General features: G+C 38.6%; 1 protein-coding gene and 1 pseudogene across 1 annotated transcript in view; one reads left to right on the forward strand and one right to left on the reverse strand.

Annotated features, from left to right (window-relative positions):
* Positions 1–21481, forward strand: part of LOC150081934 (toll-like receptor Tollo) — a 540221-nt gene that overhangs the window by 54405 nt on the left and 464335 nt on the right. The window contains exon 2 of the mRNA XM_090378993.1: positions 2289–2456. The gene's annotated coding sequence lies outside the window, so the exon portion shown is untranslated. The remainder of the gene's footprint in view (positions 1–2288; positions 2457–21481) is intronic.
* LOC150081935 (uncharacterized) lies at positions 17752–20500 on the reverse strand (annotated as a pseudogene).

Below are 21481 nucleotides of genomic sequence, written 5' to 3' on the forward strand. Positions count from 1 at the left end.
GAATCCACAATTCGCCGTTTAATAAACAAATTCGAAGCAACTGGGTCTGTGGCAAATCTGAAAGTGCCTGTACGTCAGCGAAACGCAAGATCCGTTGAAAATATTGCTGCAGTCCGGGAAAGTGTGCGTGAGAATCCGCAACAGTCCATTCCGCGTCGGGCTCAAGAACTTGGCCTGTCTTCGACGACAACTTGGCGAATCCTGCATAAGGACTTAGGGCTTCACCCTTATAAAGTGCAATTAACCCAACAACTAAAGCCCAACGATCATGCGCAGCGGCGTGCATTCGCTGATTGGGCGCTAGAGCAGTTGGAGGTCGATCCTGATTTTGGGCGAAAAATAATGTTTAGTGACGAGGCTCATTTCTGGTTAAGTGGCTTTGTTAACAAGCAAAATTGCCGAATTTGGAGCGACGAAAACCCACGGGAGATTCATGAGGTCCCACTACATTCCGAAAAAGTTACGGTATGGTGTACACTTTGGTCCGGCGGAATAATCGGTCCGTATTTTTTCGAAAACGAAGAAGAAGTGGCACTTACGGTCAACGGTGAGCGATACAGGGCTATGATAAGAGATTTTTTTATGGCCTGCAGTGGATGGAATCGATCTAACAAACATTTGGTTTCAGCAAGACGGTGCTACGTGCCATACGGCACGTGATACAGTAACACTATTGCATGAGAAATTTGAAGGTTCCGTTATAACGCGAAATGGTGACGTTAATTGGCCGCCCAGATCCTCCGACCTAAAGCCACTGGATTTTTTTCTCTGGGGCTTTCTAAAATCCAAAGTCTATGCTAACAAACCACGGACGGTTGCCGCCTTAAAGGCCAACATTAGGCGCGTTATTGCTGAAATTGGGCCACTTTTATGCGATAACGTCATCACCAATTGGGTATCCGGGATTAACCAAACCAGACAAAGCCGCGGCGGACATTTATCTGATATAATTTTTAAAACATAATGTTAACACATATACTTCATAATAAAAATAAAAATAGATCACTATCACTCTCACAATTTGTTTTATTGCGTTACAAAAATCGAGCGTTACTATTGGAAAGCCCTGTATAAATTGTCTGCATTCTGTGGTCGGTTTTAAGTTATACTGGATGCAAAGCCATCGTTTTCGGTATGAAAAGCCATGAAATTCTTTACCAAAACTAATTCATCACTGATGTGAAAAACTATCCCTTAAAAGTTCCTCGTGTCAATAACAGGATTCGAGGCAGATATTTTCCACACGATTTGTAAGGACAGCGATTGTTAACTATTTTGCTGGATGCGAGGGCTAGGAATAAAACCTTGGCCATTTTCACTCGGTGGCAGAGAGAATGAATATTGTCGCTTTCGTTGCATTCACACCATCCCAATATCATTGGGATGGTACCAGTGCATTGCTTTCTCATTACGGAAAATACTGCTTTAATGATTAGACTGGAACTTTTTGGCGGACGATATTAAAGAATCTCTCTAAGAGCCTCGGTACGTTAAGATGATTGATTATTCTAATGATTCCTTTTGCTGAAGGTGGATCGAGGCTCTCCATAAACGTAAACCCATGGCAGGGCTAGAGGGAGTTCGAATACATTCTATATTTGATTTCGCTATTTTTTTTTTTTTTTTTTTTTTGATGGGTTAACCAACGGTTTTGTGGTCAGGGAGGGCCAACTCTGATGCTTTACATGAAATGAACTCATCATCGTGTTCCTTTTCTGTCATCTTGCACTGTGTAAGCGGTTTTGTACGGAAACTATACATGGCAACATCTTCCGTGTTGTATACACCTAGTTAGTGTGCTGTGAAGATCTAGTCACTTTTAAAATTTTATGGTTAAGAAAAGCAGCGTGCTATTTCGAATGTTTTAAGTTATAGGTTTTATTTGTGCATAACTTTTGTTTTATTACTTATGCATAACGTAGTAGCTATAATATTTTTCAGTGTATTGTTTTTAAAATTTAAAGTCTTTAAACACGTTACCGTTTTGTTGATTTTTCTCAAGAATATTTTGTATGTGTTTGCTTTGCTCGTGTAATGTTTGATCATTCTAGAAGCTATTCACTGTGCCAATCTTGTGTTTGCTAGTATTTAATTCGATTATCTAACAATATCTTTGTCATTTTAAGAGTTTTTGTAACATATTGTATCTCATATACAGTTTAAGCATGATTTTTGTGGTATATCACGATTTATTTTTCTGGTATTTTATTTTTATTCTCTAGCTTAGTTTTGGATTTTTGCACTAGGATTTTTATTTACTATGTGTTTTTACATTTTTTTTTATCAAGTCTGAACAATGAATATCCAGGATTCATTCGAGTTGAATGCGAAGGATAAACTGCACCTTTAACCACCAGTTGCTTCTCTCTTATACTCGTGGACCCCGTCATTTTCGTCTTTTGCACATTCTAATGATACGCTGCTGAATGTTGGTTACCGAAGATTTTTTTTTATAGGTATGGAAATATATAGTTGCTGTTATTTTTTTTTATTTCTGTTTTCTTTTATGCTTTCATGCAATGATTTTACAAATTTAAAGTAGAGACTACATTATATTCCGTATAGAACATTACTGCATTCTTTTACAAGGGTTCAATTAAAACATGTTTGTGGCTTTTACCGACTGATATTTATGAAAAATATTAAAAGCTAAATTTAACATTTATATCAAAGATGACGTTGGAATGTATCTAATTAGTGATGGAATGGGATACCATTAATTCAATAAATTCCTCCAAAATGTTTTACCGAACTCTTCTTTGATGGTTGCCAAAACAGCCGTCTTTTGTCAACCATCTCGTCTGTATGCAGAGTGTTGAGAGGTTCATAGTGTATCTTTCGAAGAAAGGTCTGAATCGGACTAGCAATGTGTGTGCATGTATTGACATAAAACTGGGTATCCTTTCTGTCAGTTTCCTGGGTCACTTGCTTTTGGTGTTGAGACACATGCGATTAAAAGTTTCAGCACACCATTCCAAAATAATATTGACATAACGTTCTTTAAAGCCGAGGCAAAATATCTCGATGGTCGAAGAAAATGGTTACTATGATTTTTCCTGCAGAAATATGGGTTCCACTTTTTTTTTTTTTTTTCTCTCTCCTCTTCGATAATCACGATACTTCTTCCACTTCATATTTGAATGAATTCCTTAAACTTTGGGTTCAATATGATCTCGCCATATGCAATTTTATTTATTCGTATTCCTCTTTGTGATAAGTTCGCGGACAAAACTTGAAAATTGCATGCCGATCCATTTTGGACGTACCGTCTTTTAGAAACGGTAATATTCGTAAATGACACCACAAAATTTGGTAAATTAAATACTTAAAGAACCATTAAACAGCTGTTTGTGTATGTTTTTACTTTTATAAGTAACCATCAGATGAGCAGAACTTGTTCTTTTTCTCGTCACAGTTAATCTCATAACTGTTCTGTTTTGAGTACTCTTTTAATAAAATCTTATCAGAAAACTTATATTAAGCATATATACAGGGTGATTCACTACCAGTGCAACAAACTTGCAGGAGGTACAGGGGGCACAAAGACGAATTGGAATCACATAGAATTGCAGGGTCCGAAATGCCTTCGTCATGCGGTAGAGGACGTTGAACGGGAGGTCGCGTGAACAGCGATCCCTCTGGAAGTCAGCATTTGCGAACCGTTCCTGAGGCAGTAGGATGGACGAGTATTCAAACGTTGAACTGGCCGACATGCACCTCGCGTATGGAACTGCGGACTGTAACGGGCGCGCCGCTCTGCGCTTGTACCAGGACCGTTTCCCGCACAGGCATGCTCCTCATCATACGATTTTCGCACGTGTGCACAGAAGGTTACGTGAGACTAGTTATTTCACGAGAGGTACCATGAATCGATAGCGAACGACGAGGACGCCAGACAATGAGGAGAGTGTCCTACGTCTTGCAGAAGGCAGTACGAGTACTCGAGCGATAGGCCAACGATTGGGTATTTCCCAATCCACTGTATGGAGGATACTGTCAACAAACCAAATGAGTTCATACCATCTGCAACGCTTCCAATCATTGGAGCCTGCGGATTATCCACTCCGGAGGAGTTTTGCTTCTTGGTTTCTTCAACAGAAACTGTTCGCGACCACATCACTTCATTCCTATTTTTTTGGCTTGCTCAGTGGGATAGCCACATCTCTAGTATTCAAGAATGACAAGTCATCGTCGTTTAGATGATTGTTTCAGATGGCAAACTGTTGGAAGACTTAAAGCCGGGCAGTTGCAGGCGGAGATGGCATGTTGGCTTAATGTGTCATCGTAATCCTACTATGTCCTTTGATCAGCTGTCTCTTGAGGCTGCTGCAGCCACAGGTGAAAAGATTTCCAACGGGAATGTGTTTAGAAGGCCCGGTTCAAGTGGACTCTACGTAAGGAAGCCAGTGTTTTGTATCCCATTAATCCCAAACCACTGCAGCGCTTGTAGAAGCTAGTGCCATGAAATGTGACCTGAAGCCCTGAAAAATGGGGTTCAGTTCTGTTCTCTGATGAGTCTCTTTTTTATCTTACAAAATACAAACAGATTCTAGATGTTATTTCATTTGGAGACAATGAGGAATCCGATACCATCCCTCCAATATCAGAGAGGGAACACCAACGTGGATGTGGTGTCTTGTGTAGGGCGGAATAATGATCAACGCTCGCACCCCTCCATGTTTTTTATATTATTATTAATAGAGGTACCGTAACTGCACAGAGATAACGAGAACAGATTCTCGAACCCTATGTGCGAGTTTTTAGGGGTTTGGTTGGCCCAGATTTTATTTTCATGCACGACAACGTCACTGCACAAAGAGCTCAAGTGATGGAGGATTATCTTGAAACTGAAGATATGCAACGGCCGCCGTGTCGAGCACGATCATCAGACTTAAACCCGATTGAACGTCTGTGGAACGCCCTTGGGCGTCACATTACACGCCGACAACAAACTCCTCGGTCACTTGGTCAGCTAAGGTCTGCGCTGGTGGAAGAATGGGATTTGTTGTCTTATAGACACCCTGATATCGAGCATGGTTAGCCGTTCGAAGGGATCATGCGCCGGACTGATGTCATGTGACAATGTTTTGGAGCATTTTGTGTTGATTTGTTTTGATAATTCTTATAGTACCCCTATAAATGTTCCTCATACTTGTCCGAAGTTTCTCGCTGCCTCCTCATTCCATCGTTATTCTATCCTACGCCATCATACCAAATTAAAGTTTTTCTTGCTTCATCGCAAGCTGCACTTGTTACACCACGTTATCTATGTGTTCTGTTAATTTTGTCGAGTAGTGTTAATAATGAATAATAACAAAAATGAAGCAAAAAAGTGGCAAAAGGCTATGGTTGAATCGGTAAATTTTTTTTTGTTTTTGCGCATCTGCCATATTACCCATTCATTCCTACAACCACTTTGTGGTAACAAACATTACATCCAGTGCTTCGACTGCAGTGTATGGTACATGGATAGCCTATGCGATGTGCATGAACAAAAAAAAAAAAGAAAATAATAATAATAATTTCCGGATTTTTATTGAACCGATTTTAATGTATTTGAGAAAGATTGACAAATCGCTCCAAAAGGCTCAAATTTTTTTTTTTAAAGTTGTCTTTTTAAAAGCCCAAATATAAAATTTTATGAGAATCATCTTGGGATTCGAGTTGTTGCATGCGGGCAGACATGGTGACGACAATAGGCGCATTATGTGTGTGTGTGTGTGCCCATAATGTTATATATTATGATATGATAACACACATGTTATTGTTATTTGAAAATAATGTGAAAATCTTATTTTAACGAAATACCTTATCTGGGTATTTCGTTAAGTAAATTATGTTTATCCTTAAGTGACAAATCTGTTGATCAGTTATTTGCTTAAAATAGGATATTTAATTAAATAATTTTGTAAGGAAATAAATAATACATACATGCGTTCATTAAATATGTTATTAACTGTAAAAAAAATAATAATAAAAAAATAGCTAGCTGAGATATGCACATGTAATTTCTGAAATCTCACCTAAAATACTCTTCGTCACTCGGAAGCAAAAACTTCCCCAAAACAGTGAACGTAGTTCGCAATTATGGAATGAGTTAAGTATGTTTAAAATGTACCAGAACAGAACGGTTTGTTTATATTATATTTATTTTATTAAATTTTAAATAAAATGTACAATAAAGATGTTGCACATTAGGTGAGCAGCGAGACAATGCAATATCTGTTATTAAAAACGTCCGTGTTTTGTTTAGATTAAAGGTTTAAATAGTCAACTGGATTGATTATTTTGGAACCCTTCCTTTAGATAAAAATCGATGTTGTAAATACAGTTTTTCCCTCGTTTTTCTATTAAGTCACTATTTATTTTGTACTAAGGCTGTTAAGCAATCATAACGGAGTCGAGTCGTTTAAAAAATGTTCCACTAAAGAACAACTCTCGATTTATTTGTAACTTTAATAAAGCAACTCAGCAGACCACTCTTCTTCCAAGATAAAATAACAGAAAGAATCGCGTTTCTTAAAAAATATGAATGAAATCTGATTTCCCTTCAGGAATTATGCGAAGCTTCTTAACACTTTTATAAAACTTGATATGTTATAGTGATTCCAGAACAGGAAAGGTTGTTCAGCCAGTTCTTTAATGCGGATGAATTTATAAAAAAACGAGGAGACTTAGAGATATCATATTCGAATAACTTAAGGTTGTAATTTTCTTAAATAAAATTTAAACGTAAGTTGTTTAAACGAAGATACGTTGGGCGATAATTGAAGACAAATAGAAAAGAAAAAGAGGAAGAAGAATCCGTTTGATGTGATTGTATTTTAACTATAAATACACCATTTATAGTTAAAATGGGGATGGCGCCGATGCGTATTTTCATATATTTAAAAGAGGGTGGAATAATTATGGTGCCAGTTCTGACCAGTAGTGTGCTTGAAAGTATCTATAAAACGGAACACACAGAAACAATAACTGTGTGAAAAGAAAAGAAGCGAGTGCTAAGAAAGGGATCGATGATTAAGCTAGCTGCTCTCTTTTGAATAAATTTCAGGATCTCTGAACTACTTGTTTTTTTGTGGTATGCAGGAGTATACACAGGAGTCAGTAAATAAATGACCATTGTTGATACTAGTAATCAAAAGATATGGTATATAATCCTGTTACTGCCGTGCCGGGGGGGGTTAAAAAACCAGTTTATTTCGCATCAGTGAAGGAGAGTAGTTGCGGCGGGAAAGCAACAGCAACAAAAAGCAACAAAAATCAAACTGGCATCGTCCTGAATTTAAGACTAATGTAGAGACAGTAAAAGCATCGAAAATAGGTATTTGCGCTAAGATGAGTCGTAGTTTTGGAAATCAGTAGATGAGATTCAGTTAAAAATGCAAATGTAAGCAGAATTTTAAATCATAGTAAAGTAATTTATTATTTAGATGACCTTTGTTGATACTTTGTTGAGCACCTACACCAGAGCTTTGATCGCTTGCTAAAATCAGTTTTTGCAAGTGATCAAGGCACCGGTTAATGTGCTGTAACGTATTGCTGAATAATAAATGATTTTATTCTAGTTTAAAATTCTGTTTACATTTTCTAGCTGAATCTAAACTTATTTCCGCAACTGCAATTCATTTGTGAGTAATTTGCGTCAGTCTTTATTGATAACCCTTACGAAGGGAACGATTCGTTCAGAGTCTTGATTAAAAGGTTTAAAGACTGTATGGGAATCATTGAATTTAGAAATTGAGATGGGATCATAATATGTTTAAATATTGTGATTGATGGAATCACAATATTAGTTTAAATATACACCGATGAGCTAAAACATTATGACCACCTACCTAATATGATGTTGATCCTCCACGTGCAGCCAAAATAGCTTGTACCCGGAGAGGAATGGACGCTACAAGATTTCTAAATGTGTCTAGTGGTATCTGGTACCAACACGTAACCAGCAGATCCTTTAAATCCTGTAAGGTGTGAGGTTGAGAGGCCGTAGATCGGAGTTGCTGTTCCAACACAAACCACAGCTGCTCGACGGGATTTGGTGTCTGTAGAATTTGGAGGCCAGGGCAATACCTGGAAGTCTTCCTCATGTTCCCGAACCAGTCTCGAACAATCCGGGCGGTTTGGCAAGGCGCAATATCCTGCTGAAAGACGGCACCGCCAGCCGGGAGACCGTTACCATTAAAGGTTGTACCTGGTCAGCAATGATGTTTAGGTAAGGTGTATTTAGTGTGACACGTCACCAGGGGTTCCCCTATCTCCGCGTAGTTTTCATTGTGGGTTTACCAGTTCGCTGGAAATGCCAGAGATTTAAAAGTGTATGGACTTTTAAATCTCTGGCAAGTTAAAACAACCAGTTCGGTTGTTTCCGTACGATATGGAATCACTATGCCAACCGCGAAGATCGAGTCATGATGAGGTGTTAACTGTAACGTTTAAAGTAGGAACACTATGGGTATTATTGAATGAACTTTGACTGTCCAGAGTTGTCTTCATACAGACCTATGTTACTTCCCAAAACTCCATATTTCAGCAAGACGGTGCCTATTTCTACATGCCGAACGAATAGGCTGACAGCATCTTCGTTGTATTATCGCATTTCACTTGCAGTCAATATCAACCAATTGCTCTCCAGCAGAGCACATTTGTTGAGGTAGCTCCAACTGTTCCCCAGCAGAGAATTTCAGAAAGCGTTGTGAGATGTCCCACAGGATGATATTAGTTATTCTCTATACGTATATAGAGACCTCTATTACGCCTTTAGGTGTTAACTCTATGATTTGGGCATATTCTCTTGCTGTTTTCTTGTGAGTGAAGCAGAGTTATATTTGTGCTAAGTTACACTGAAGATTTATTTGCACGCGAGATGCCAAATAGAGGATTATGCTTAATACTTCACATACCAAGGTATCTTTGTCATTTAGTATGGAATCATTCCTTTACGTGGGTATCTGTTTCGCCACGCAGTTTCAGTTAAATACTGATTTCTATGGATCGGTTATTTTTAAAATCAGTTTATTATTCGGTACCGTGATTTTCGAATTTCAGAGCTTTGGCCAATACGAAGCTTTGAGATTTTATGTCGATTGGAATGATTTAAGGTAATGATCGGAGAAAAGCAGACTTTGTATTTTCGCGACTATCGTCATAGTTACGCTGGCAGTTCTTGAACACAAACAGAAACGGAAGCTAATCGAGACAGAACTGCATGGTTGTTTCCCCTTTGAAATTCGGGTTTTTAATTCCCCCACTAACAAGCAAACTCACGCAATTTATAAACACAGTATTTCATGACCTTCGCTGCCACGAGAGCTTCTTTAAGCAAATCAAGCCAACCAAGGTTTGCTGTAAATTTTAGGCACTCGAGATGAAAAATGTAAGTTTATGTCACTTGAGACCAGTTAAAAACAGCATCAAGTAAGAACGAACACCTTTATAGAAAATTCTTCTGGTGTGCGAATTAGTATTCGATTTAAGAGAGAGAGAGAGAGAGAGAGAGAGAGAGAGAATCCTTGAAGACGCTTTGACCATTTTATTTTTCTCAGTGATGATAATGGAAATTAATTCAATCGATTACAAAAGTGATTCATTTAGATTAAGCGAAAATAAAGCTAATGATAAACATGATAATGATGAAAGTGAATTTTCCAGCTCCATAATTCAATTGTGAGAATGAAATAGTTGTAAACAAATTGCAGGCGGTGTGCGAACATTGGTCGTTCCTCTTCTTGAAGAAGAGTAGCTTCAGTAATGCACCTGTCTGCTTACCTTGATACAGAACAGTGATATTGCTCCAAAAGGGGAAAGCGCCCACAACTCCAATCACATAGTACAGTGCAACGTAGCAATTATTGATAATTGCTATGTTGCTACTCGAGCGAAAACACACTTCCATTAGTTGAGTGACAGTTAGTCTTCAATCCTTCGATGCATATCAATATTATTGTTTTATAAGAGAATCATAACACACAATTTTTGAGGTTTACAGTAAGAACTATTGTAGACCTCTCAAACTACAGTATGTCCTAGATAAGAAAACCAACAATGAAAATTGGAGAGCGAGCATATTCATAAAAACTACATTTTGCATTTATGCACTAAAGCTCAAAAAGCACAGCAAACCAAAAACACAACTTCTGGATACGGATGTTGGAATATTCGTGAGATAATATATACAGTCATTAATCACTGAATTATGACCACCCTATCCGTAATGGACTCTGCTGTATAGCTCGCAGCTTTGCATCTGGTCGTGCAAGTCAAAGTGATAAAGTAGCAGTTATGGGACGTAGTAAAGATATCACGGAGTTTGAAAAGGGCAAGATGGTGGGAGCTCGTTCGTTTGGTGCTTCCATGTCGGAAACAACATGTCTTGTCGGTTGCTCATGGCCCACTGTGATTAAGGCATATAACGAATGGTGTCGAACTGGGCAGGCCATCTGCCACCTACAGAACTGTAAAAGATAACCAGTGCGGTTGTTCGTGGAGAGCGAAGGGTTCAGCTATTTGTACCGGCTTAACGGCAGGTCACTGTGTGACAGTTGACATCGCAATACGATATAAGGAATGCAAGAACAATATCCCAAATGACGATGTGCCGCACTCAGATTTATGGGGTTCCACAGCAGACGACCCAAGTGACATGTTTCCTCACCGCTGATCATCACCGCCGCCGAATGCTGTGGTATCAACAACACGCTGGTTGGACACTGGAGGATTGGAAACAAGGTGTACTGATTGGATCAGTCAAAATACCTGGTGTAACACGCCGATGGACTCCGTGTGTTTCTCAAGCAACATGAGTCCATGGACCGATCGTGTACTGTGTCCACTATCTAGTCAGGTGGCGGTGGTTGCTTAATATGGGGCATGTTTTCCTTTAGCCAGCTGGTGGTTGATTGCTGGTTGTTCATGGAATGCCGGAACAAACTTCCATATGTCGTTGTAGATGTTGATAGCTTGAATAGATTCACGGCAGAACTAGACAAACATTTGGAGCGAGCGAATGGATGGATGAATGAAATGAGAAGGATTTTTTTTTTTGTTTGTTTGGCTTATGCTGTATAAGCTTGCTTTCTTGCATCATGTCCCTTTACTAATGCTAATGTTTCGCTAGCAAGAAATTGGACCCGTGGTACGTATAAACCAACGTTTCACTGGTGACTTCTACCGGCAGCTCTTAGAAGACCATGTGTACCCTGCCATGTTGCATTTTTCCCCCGGCAGAAACTGGATCTTCCAAAACGATAATGCGCAGATATCATCGAGCCCGCACTGTGCACAAGTGGTTCGAGGAACACAATGAAATATTACTATCTTGATTGCCCTCCAAATTTGCCTGACCTAAAATCCAATTGATTTAGGCGCTCACGGCGCCTTGTATGAGCATAGGTAGCCGTATGGATATCAGGACCAACACTAGAGCTGTCATGTGGAATTCTGTTGCCTGGTCTGACGAATCCCAACTCTATCATGCTGATGAGTGTATCCGTCTTTGGATAAAGCAACATGAAGCGATGGCACCTGAATACAATGTTTGTATTTAACAGCGCTGGAGGCGGTAGTAGTATTATAGTTTGGGTATTGTTTTCAGGCAGGTTCTATGATCGCAGTTAATCAACAGCTCGATGGGATCGCCTACCTTTCTATCGTTGATGACCAAGTACACCACTTCATGATGACAGTGTAGCCGAACAACGCCATCGTCTATCAACAAGACAGTACGCAATGTCCGGCAGATTGCTGACTGGTTTCAGGAACATGATAATGAATTCTACGTCCTCCCATGGCCGTCCAATTTTGCTGATCTCAATCCAATTGGAGATTTTTTTTTTTTTTTGGACACACTGGAAAAGAACATTCGATGATACGACCATCCGCCTGACGGTCTGCAAGCATTACTGAACACATAATGCTCGGATTCCACAATGTCTCCTGTGGATTCCACAGGAGACATTGTGGAATCCGTGCTGTTTGTATTATGGACAAAACGTGGCCATGGGGTATTAGGTAGGTGTTGCTAATGAAAAGCCTACTCAGTGTATGAAATCAAAATATATATGCAGTAATGCTTTGAACATATGAATCTCATGAAATAGGCTAAACCTTTCTTTTTTATATATTTGTGTTTATTATGTAATTCGAGACGTTGTAATTGTTATTGTCACTGGTCTGTATTCCAGTAGCATGGCTGTCTTGGCTGGTATATTCGTAAACGTTTTATGCGCTCTGCTGAATTATTACTGAGAGCCCTGCTATATTAGAGCTCATAATATTAAGATCTCAGGAAAGTCAAAGAGAACACTTTTTCAGTGTGTCATTTTTTTCAATCTTACATATTTTTCTGATATATAATTCACAATATTTCAATATTCTTTTGCAAATAGTCGAATGCTGTAGTCAGTAAAAAATGAGTTTTGTATATAAAGATCGTGGATACTATCATTTGGATGGTGTGAGCATACGGAAATGTCGCAATCATTTTATGAGATGCGGTATTGGTTTATATTAAATCACGTTTGGTTGCATTGCACGCAAAACGAGCTGGGAACGATTATTTAGGAAGTGGAGAATGGATTGCGAAGTGTTAACAAAATTTCGTGTGTAATGAGGTAAGGAAATTATAAATTACCAGAAATTGTGGACGGCGCGTTCGTACTGAGAAGAAATATATTTGTTTACTCTTTGCAATATTAATGATATTAAGCTGGACTTCCAACCGTAGCGTATTGATCGGACATAAACAGTTAGTGCAGTTCTTGGGAGGCAAGGATGTTGTGCTGTAGCAATAGAAATAATTATTACCTGAAATGAATGTAACCGCTGACGTGCATGCTACTTTCACAAGTATTTTAAAGTGCTAATTTAAAGACCTAATTGAGCAGTTTGAGTGAATTAACATATGACCGGTTGCTTAAATGCAGAATCTCTCTCTCTGTCTGTCTGTCTCGAACTGACTAATCATTGAATAAAACAGAAGATATATCAAAATATATAAAGAGCCTTAATTTGACTTTTGAATTAAATTTTAATTAGGTCCTTGAGGCTTGTCACAGACATTCTTTTAGGTATGATAAGCTATGGCTTTACTACCTGGGAGTCTAAAACGCTCATAGAACTGGTATTCAAGTGATATTCAATCAAGTGGAGAGAATTTCGGCGAAGTCCCGTCGTTCGACAACAAAATCCTCTGCTTACACCTTCACGATGGTGGGAGTGATAGTAACCCTGGGTCTAACCCACGTGAAAAGTCCCGAAGTGTGGCACCTGGTACAAAATATATTGCAGGTAACCACTTAGGTGTGAAGCAACGCAAGCAGCGGTCGAAGTGTGGCTTCCACACCACCCAGAGCAATGCAGCCCCCTTTGTGTTATCGGAAAATACTAGGTGGTAGAAGACTGTCATCAACGGGTGTAATACCACCCCTTTGCTTATTGGAGGCCTGAAGTGGTGAACTTCATATTTAGTCTCCAGAGCAATGCTCCAGCAACGCCATCCCTTACATCATGCAGTATGATTGATGTTTTTTTAGGTTATGATGGGCATAATGGCGAGATACAGTCTGCCTTATGTTTCGAGGTTACAACGCTAAAATGGAGTTCTCAAGCCGACCGCTAAATAGTCAATTGTACCGAACCTGTTGGTAATTATCTAGGAGGAATTCAGATCAGCTAATGTATAATCTCACTGCCTCTACTCTACTAGATAGTGAGTGGAGGCAGACAGAGTACTGTACTGTGTGTGTGTGCGGGGACATTCTTGAGGCCACGTTATGTCGAAGAGATGGATATATTATTGTTGTACGTAAGCCGTAATTCAAAAATTGCATTACTTCATACATGTCCCGAAACATTTTATTTATTACTGAATACATCGTGAATAATCAAACTAATAGAACAAACTTATCTTCGAAAATATCTAAACCTTCTGAACACTTCCTCGTTAATTTCACAAATATACGTGGTCTCAGTTCCAGTCTCAATAATGTCCGTCTTCACCTAGTCTTCCAAGCTACACTTACTTTTTTCTGGCAGAATCCCAATTATCGGTTTATTTAACCACTATTTATCTCAGTTACCTTAATTATTCACTGTGAGAATCCTTTCGCTTCAGATGTGGTACTTGTGCATATGACCTCTCTGATATTCCCTGTCAGAGACAGTTATTTGGAATCCCCTCTTTTCGATCTTCTCTGGCTTAGAATCTCTCTACCCCCATTCTGTAAAATTCATCTCTTGCCTCTGTCGATCTCCGAGTTCAAGTAATCATTTGACATTCTGTACTCCTCTCTTTGAATCACAACTTTCTCCAGTCCAACCTTTCTAACAGTGGAGTTGGGGGAAATCCGCGGAGTCTCTTTACAATTAGCACTGTACAATTAGTTCTGAATAATTCCAGAACTAGGGGTCATAAATTCAAATTACAGGTGTTGACGTTTAGAATAGATTGTAGGAAGTGTTCTTTTTGCTAACAGAGATAATTTTCCTCTTCGATTTTATCTTCAAAACTCCAGCTGGCTTCAGTTTTCTAGTCACATTGACCCAGCTGGTCGAGATGCTGAGGCATTCGCAATTACTAATAACTTCGCACATATTGTTGATTTGCCTAGTAGAATACCTAGTAGAGAACACTCTTGATCGTTTTCTTAAAATAATCCTTATAAGTGCACGGTCAGCTGGAGTGGTCCTCTAGGCACCTTAGATCACACAACTTGGTGATGGTTGGTTCTCTTGCCTTTCTCTCGTGGCTATTTTTAGCTTCGTGGTTGTCATTTCAAGAATGCCAAAATGAGATCTCTAAGATTTTTATTCCAACCCGGACACCCGTATCAATCGGTCAATATTCTTTTACTGTCCACCTTCAAACTCGCAGAACCAACTTTTTTTCTTCCTTATTTATACCTTCAACTTCTATTTCTTGGAATAAGTTTTTAAGTTTCCTGAAAATTGCAATATACTGAAATACAGATGGTCAACAGGCCATCCCCTGAACCTTTTATCTGCTCACCGTACTATGTACTATAGGTACTATGTAGTACCTTTCGTTTTTTTGGTTTCATAAAAAAAAAAGAGAAAAAAAGATTTATGTTAGTCGTTCCAGAAGTCTGAGAGCGGAAATTTTTGCTTATTACAAAAACCGAGAGTATTTTGTATGGTACCTAAATTCAATGGGCTGGATGGTTTAAAAAAAATGCTGAGATCTGAGACCTCAAAGGCTATGAGTCATTGGTATTTAGTGTGTATACGCGCGCGCGTGCGTGTGTATTTCATAGTCGTTTGTTTTTGTTTTACAATCCGAGTTAAGATCCTATATCAGACGTCTTGTCACTTTTTTAATGTAACAGATAATGCGCTTTGAAACTATCTTTTTTTCCTATTTCCATATTTAAAAGATTAATTTTGAAACATCTAGTTCGATCTGAACAGGTGATTCTTGACAGTATCTTAACCGTTCCTTTGTTTCAGCTTTTTTCACTCGCAAATAGATAAACGAGAGATAACCAAAGTAGAATATATGTAAAGATTTGTTCCAGGAACACCGCAACGAGTTTTAGGCTTTACTGCTTACAGAAAAATTGATTGACGTCACCAGTTTGTATACAGTTATGGGCCACGTAACACGAGACTAGCAGGATCGTTCATCAAGATTAAGCCTGCCAGTAGAGAAACTTCGACGGAAAGACGTTTATCGTGCTTGGTAGCGGCAAGTTGGAAGAGTGATTTCGATCTTAATATTACGCAGATGGAAAAGACAGACGCTTCCTTGGCGGACAACAGAATAATGCTGGACTGCCTGTAAGGGGATTTCCAGTTGAGATGGTGTCTCAGCTGTTATAGAAATAAGCCTACTTGTGGTTTTATTTCCATTACTGATTTTTATGGTGCGATTTTTGTGCCAATATATTATAGCTTTCTATCCTCAGTAAGATACCTTATATGGGAGAGAAGCGGAAAATGGCACTGAGAAAAGCTTCAAGTTTGGATTTTCCAATCAATCGATCGGGATCAGTAACTTTCTAGGAATAATGATTCGATTATTCCTAGAAAACACGATCTATAATTTTAATATAAGAGAATTCAAGTTACTTAGTGAGCTTAAGCCAACTAATTCTCATGGTCAAAAATAAATTCAAAAATTATTGAATCTATTAATTAATTAAGAAAAGGAGAAATTACTTCTGATGTCTTGTAGAACACTTCTGTGCTGATACTCTCCGCTGTTGAATCAACTATACAAACAGTTTACACGTATTCGACACTCTTGTAGACAAAATCAGTGATCGAATGCACCACGGAATCGGAGACACGCGGACCCCCAGGCCCGACTCCAACATTCATCGAATCACCAACCCTAATCTTTGAGTGAGAGAATACAAAAAGTTCTTATTTTAAAAATAATTTAAATGCTTTTAAATCAAATAAATAATGAATCCATTCTTTTAACACATTAAAGACAAATGTTAAAACATTAAAGTTCCAAAGCATTTAAATTGTTTTTAAAATAAGGACTTATTGTATTCTCTCACGCAAAGATTAGGGTTGGTGATGTATTTGAGTCGGGCTGGGAGGTCCGCGAGCTTCCGATTCCGTGGTGCATTCGATCATTGATTTTGTCTACGAGGGTGTGGAATACATGTAAACTATTTTTTGTATAGTTTATTCAACAACGGAGAGTATCAGCACAGAAGTGTTGTACAATACAACACAGAAGTAATTCCTCCTTTTCTTAACTAATTGATAACATATTGAGCCATTGCAGCTCTGATATCTATTAATTGAATATGTTAATGAAACTTCAATTAAAACTTGATCTCTCCTTCCATGGTGTATTGGAATATTTAAAATAAGCGTCAGGGAAACCAAAATCATGAGGCGCCGGTTGTTATGCACGTTCTTTAGTCGATTTGCCTTCGTGTCTTGTTTCGCCAGTGGTTTACGATCAACGTTTTTCTGCATCGCAGTATGAAAGGCCTGGGTTCAGGTCTAGTCTATACGAGAAGTAACTTTATAAGTTATTTCACACTGTCGCCGAGTTAGTATCTGAACGCACTATACTTTTGGAAGAACGATGGAAGTTAGGTGTTAACTGTATTGATTTGGGCATATTCTCTTGTTGTTTTCTTATTAGTGAAGCAATATTATATTTGTACTCAGTTACACTGAAGATTTCTTTGCAAATTAGTTGCACGCGAGATGCCAAATAGAGGGTTATGCTTAATATTTCACATACCAAGGTATCTTTTGTCATTTAGTATGGGAAATTCATCGCATTTCCATAAAGCTTTCATGCCAATTAACATTGGAACAATAATTAAAGTAACAGTTTGTGACTTCCTTTAATACGAGATAGCCACAAGATAGCTACTACTTTAGAACCCACAGATCGCTGCCATTACCCCTGTATTTACTCCATACTCTAAAGGTATGGCAAAAAGAGGGGATGGACAAAATAATGGAAACACCTGTGATAAGAGTTTCTGGTATGCACTAATATGTCGTTCGCCATTCTTTGATTTTAAAGCAGCTTTTATTTTAAGTGGAATAGTTGTTTGAACTAAATCTGGAACTGTTTTTAGGGGAATATTGGACCATTCTTTATGAAGGAACGCTTCAAGTTCCTTGAGTGATGAAGGTGGAGGAAATCTGCGCGCTCTCTCTCTCTCTCTCTCTCTCTCTCTCTCTCTCTCTCTCTCTCTCTCTCTCTCTCTCTCTCTCTCTCTCTCTCTCTCCCTCTCCCCCCAAATACAGTCACAATGGTTTAGTAACGTTTAAGTCTGGTGATTGTGCAGGCTATGAGAGATGCTTAGCCTCATTTTCACGCTCCTGAAACCAAGATTAGACAATCTGGCCATGTGTATTGGAGCATTATCATCTTAAAACATGGCATCATTTGTGGGAAACAATGTTTGCACGATGGGATGAACCTGGTCATTCAGAATATACAGGTGACTGGTGGCATTAAATCGTCCGTTCAGGGTGATGACAGGACCTAAAGGATACCAAGATATTGCTGTCCAAACCATTGTTAATCCTCCTTCACGTTTGAAAGTTGGCATAGGACAGTCAGGATGATGCGCTTCCTTTGGCATTTGCTAAGCGTAAACTCTCCCTGATGTTGGAAAAAGTGTGAATGACGATTCGTCTGAAAAAATGACCTGTTATCAATCATCAAGTGTTCAGTTCTTATGCTCCTTACACCATTACATCCTCTTTCTTGCATTACCATCAGTAACGAGTGGCTTGGCTATAGCGACTCTGCAATAAATTTCAACCTTATGAAGTTCTCGCTGAACTGTTTTTTGGGCCGCCTCACATTAAGTTCTGCAGTTATTTTTGAGGCAGTAGTTTTATGTTTTCGGGCTAAAATCCTTTGCAGTGTCATGCGGTCTCTTTTGCTCAGCTTCGATTTTCTGCCACAATTCGTCCTATCAGATTTTGTTTTTCAATACTTGGTGAATGTGGACATCACTTTCGATTCAATTGTTCTGGATACATTAAGCAAATCAGCAGTCTTAATCATCGATATTTTCCCCTTCCTAAACGTGCACCAAAATGTTGACCCCTTTTGAATTCAGACGGGTCAGTTATTTTCTTCATGTATCTTTTTATACGCGTGTACATAAATATCGCCTTCTATTGTCTTTCGTTCACAATACTGCCTTCAAGAAAAAACAAAAATATTATAGCATGTTCATAAATACTTCATACAGCCATTACAAAAACTACTACTTTCATATCGTGTTTTTGTCCATCCACTATAGTGTGGCAGCTGCGATACAATATTCAATTGGGATCAGTAGGAAAAAAGTCTGAACCCACGCACTGCAGACCATACAAAATTTAAACTTGTTTTGTTTACACGGCTGTTTTTTTTTTTAATTTAGCTCACTTATGCAGCGATATCGACCTGACGAAAGTTTGCGGTAAACCTTTTTTCCTTCCATCAGAGATTCCCATTGCAGCGACTTAATATTATGTGCAAGTTACTCATGTATGCAGTGATTAGTTAGTTATTTATATTCATTGATCTAATACGTTGATAAAACAATGTTATCCAGAACATTCTTGAAAATACAATACACTAAGCCTATTTGTACTCCTTAACGTAATTGTGATACCTCTTTCCTTGCTTTAATAATACATATTTATTTGCGTCTCCTACAAACCTTTATTATGCGTTTTCTCTCATTGGTCTTTTAACGTGACATTGTACGCCGCATTTCTCGTTCTGTTTTTACTTGTATATGGATGCTTGGTTTTTATTTGTGCCTGGGGAATTTCAGAGAAATTTCTATCAAGCTACAATAGAATTATGAAGAACAAATCAAATTTTATGTTTCACGATAATGAAATAATAACGGTTGGAAAATAAAGAATAATACTTAATTTTAAAGCAGTAAAGAAACATAAATATAGTACCTGATTTGAGTCACTTCAACCAGCCAAGCAATCGCGGGTAATTAGGCCTGCAGGAATATAAAGGGGAAATTGAAAAGAAAGTTGGCAAATTAACGTAAATGTACTGAGGAAGGAATTTGAATGTTGTACATCAAAAGTGTCGACACAGCAAAATACCAATAAATACCTCCTTTAAACCATGCTCAGAGAATGTTAAACAGCTCTAGACATAGGAACAAAGGAAATATCTACAAATTAGCAAATTCTTCAGAAAGCACAATCTAAATAACAATTAGAACTGTTTAACAATTCATTGTAGTTCCAAGAAGCTCGTAATTTGCTTCCAACCTGAATCACTTCACGACCTGGCGAATCTGCATAATACGAAATTAAATAGCAACTCATAAATCGCAAGAGAATTTTAGGAAAATTCTCCCAGAACGTATACAAACATCATTCTTTTCAGAAATACTGTCATATTAGAAATTAAGTAAAGTTAGGTAGGTTCGTGAGGATGGGAAAAAAAAAACAAAAAAAAAAAAAAAAACTGTCAGTAGTAGTAATTCAGCATCGGCACCTACAGAACAATTTTACTTTTTTTTTTTTTTCCTATATAAAAAAAAAAAGTTTTTTACGCTTTATTGCGTTTTGTAGATGCACGCACTTGTTATTTGGTTTTTAGGAGCATTGGCAACTAAGGCCATATTGCTCCGGGGATATGCGGTAGTCATTCCCTGACCTTTCCGCATCCTTCGTATTTGGTGGTCACAGGCTCGAACCCCGGTCTAATCAAGAAGCGTGTGCTACGCATTGCTGCACCTGGCTACGGAGGTGCCAGGTGCAGCAATGCCTCTTTTTTATTCGAATGCCTCTTTTTTTTTTATTCGATACTGCATTTATGCCAGTTTAAACTTGAGGTACATTATATACTTAGTCTTTAAGTACTTACATTTATTTTTCCAGCACCACCTTGTATACAGTTTTTTCGGGTACATAAAGCTGAACTAGAACTCCATTCGCGTTGCTTGTCAACCTCCGAGAGCCACTTCTTGACAGCCGCAATGACATATCGCCATCGAGGAAGTGCTATAAAGGCCATCCTTGATAGGGCCAAAGTGAAACTGATGGCTCAAGATCGCAGCTGTACGGTAGATTGTGGCAGAACAGTCCATCCGAATTCTGTAATTATTTCTCTTGTCATGTTGCTGGCATACAGTTTGGCATTGTCGTGCTGAAGAAGAAATTTTCCTTTTTTCTCCGGCCTCACTCTTGCAAATTGTATCTTCATCTCCTTCAATGTCGCCATGTAGCGAGCAGAGTTAATGGTGCGCCAGTTAGAAATTCTCAAGGATAACCCTTTTGTTGTACCAAAAATTTCAGCATTTATTTCATGCGCATGATTGATCCTTGAATATCTTCTTTATCGATAAATCCTTGTATCGCTACTCCACAGACTTTCGACTTTCACTCCTGTTCATACTGATGTACCAGGTCTCATCTGAGGTGACAATGCCGTCAAGAAAATCGTTGCCCGCGGCCCTCTTGGGTATCTCAATTGGTATAATCACCGTTCTCCCCACACTAGAGTTGTGTAATGGAACAGGCCTGAGTTTGAATCGCGTTAAACGCAAGGATGTTTTTGGGCATTTTTTCACACCTTGGCTGAGTTAATCGGTCTCAGGTGAAGGCAGCATGTTTTTTTTTTTTTTTTTTTTCCGGAAGCTCGGGTTTTCTACTGGCTAGCAGCAAATCGACCACAGAACACACACAATATACTGACATATTATATACGGCGCAATATGGCCTAAGTTTCTGATGCGCCTAATACCATATAACAACTAACCAACCGTTGCCCACATTCTCATGCCGCACCAGACACTAATATGCACTTTGTGTTCCTTGTAATATGGCATTAGAATTCGCGAAATCCATATTAGCATTCGAGGAATTAGAAACACTTATTTGAGATCCCTCGGGGCAACCATTGTCACTGCGGCTATGTGAGGCCCTGGCTTTGTTTTAACGGAATGAGAAGCTTTGGGCTATTAACCTCTTAGTTTAATAATATTACCGTTTGGAC

This window comes from Mastigoproctus giganteus, chromosome 8 (genome assembly GCF_048544385.1).
Source record: "Mastigoproctus giganteus isolate SK-2022 chromosome 8, ASM4854438v1, whole genome shotgun sequence".
Taxonomy (NCBI): Eukaryota; Metazoa; Arthropoda; class Arachnida; order Uropygi; family Thelyphonidae; genus Mastigoproctus; species Mastigoproctus giganteus.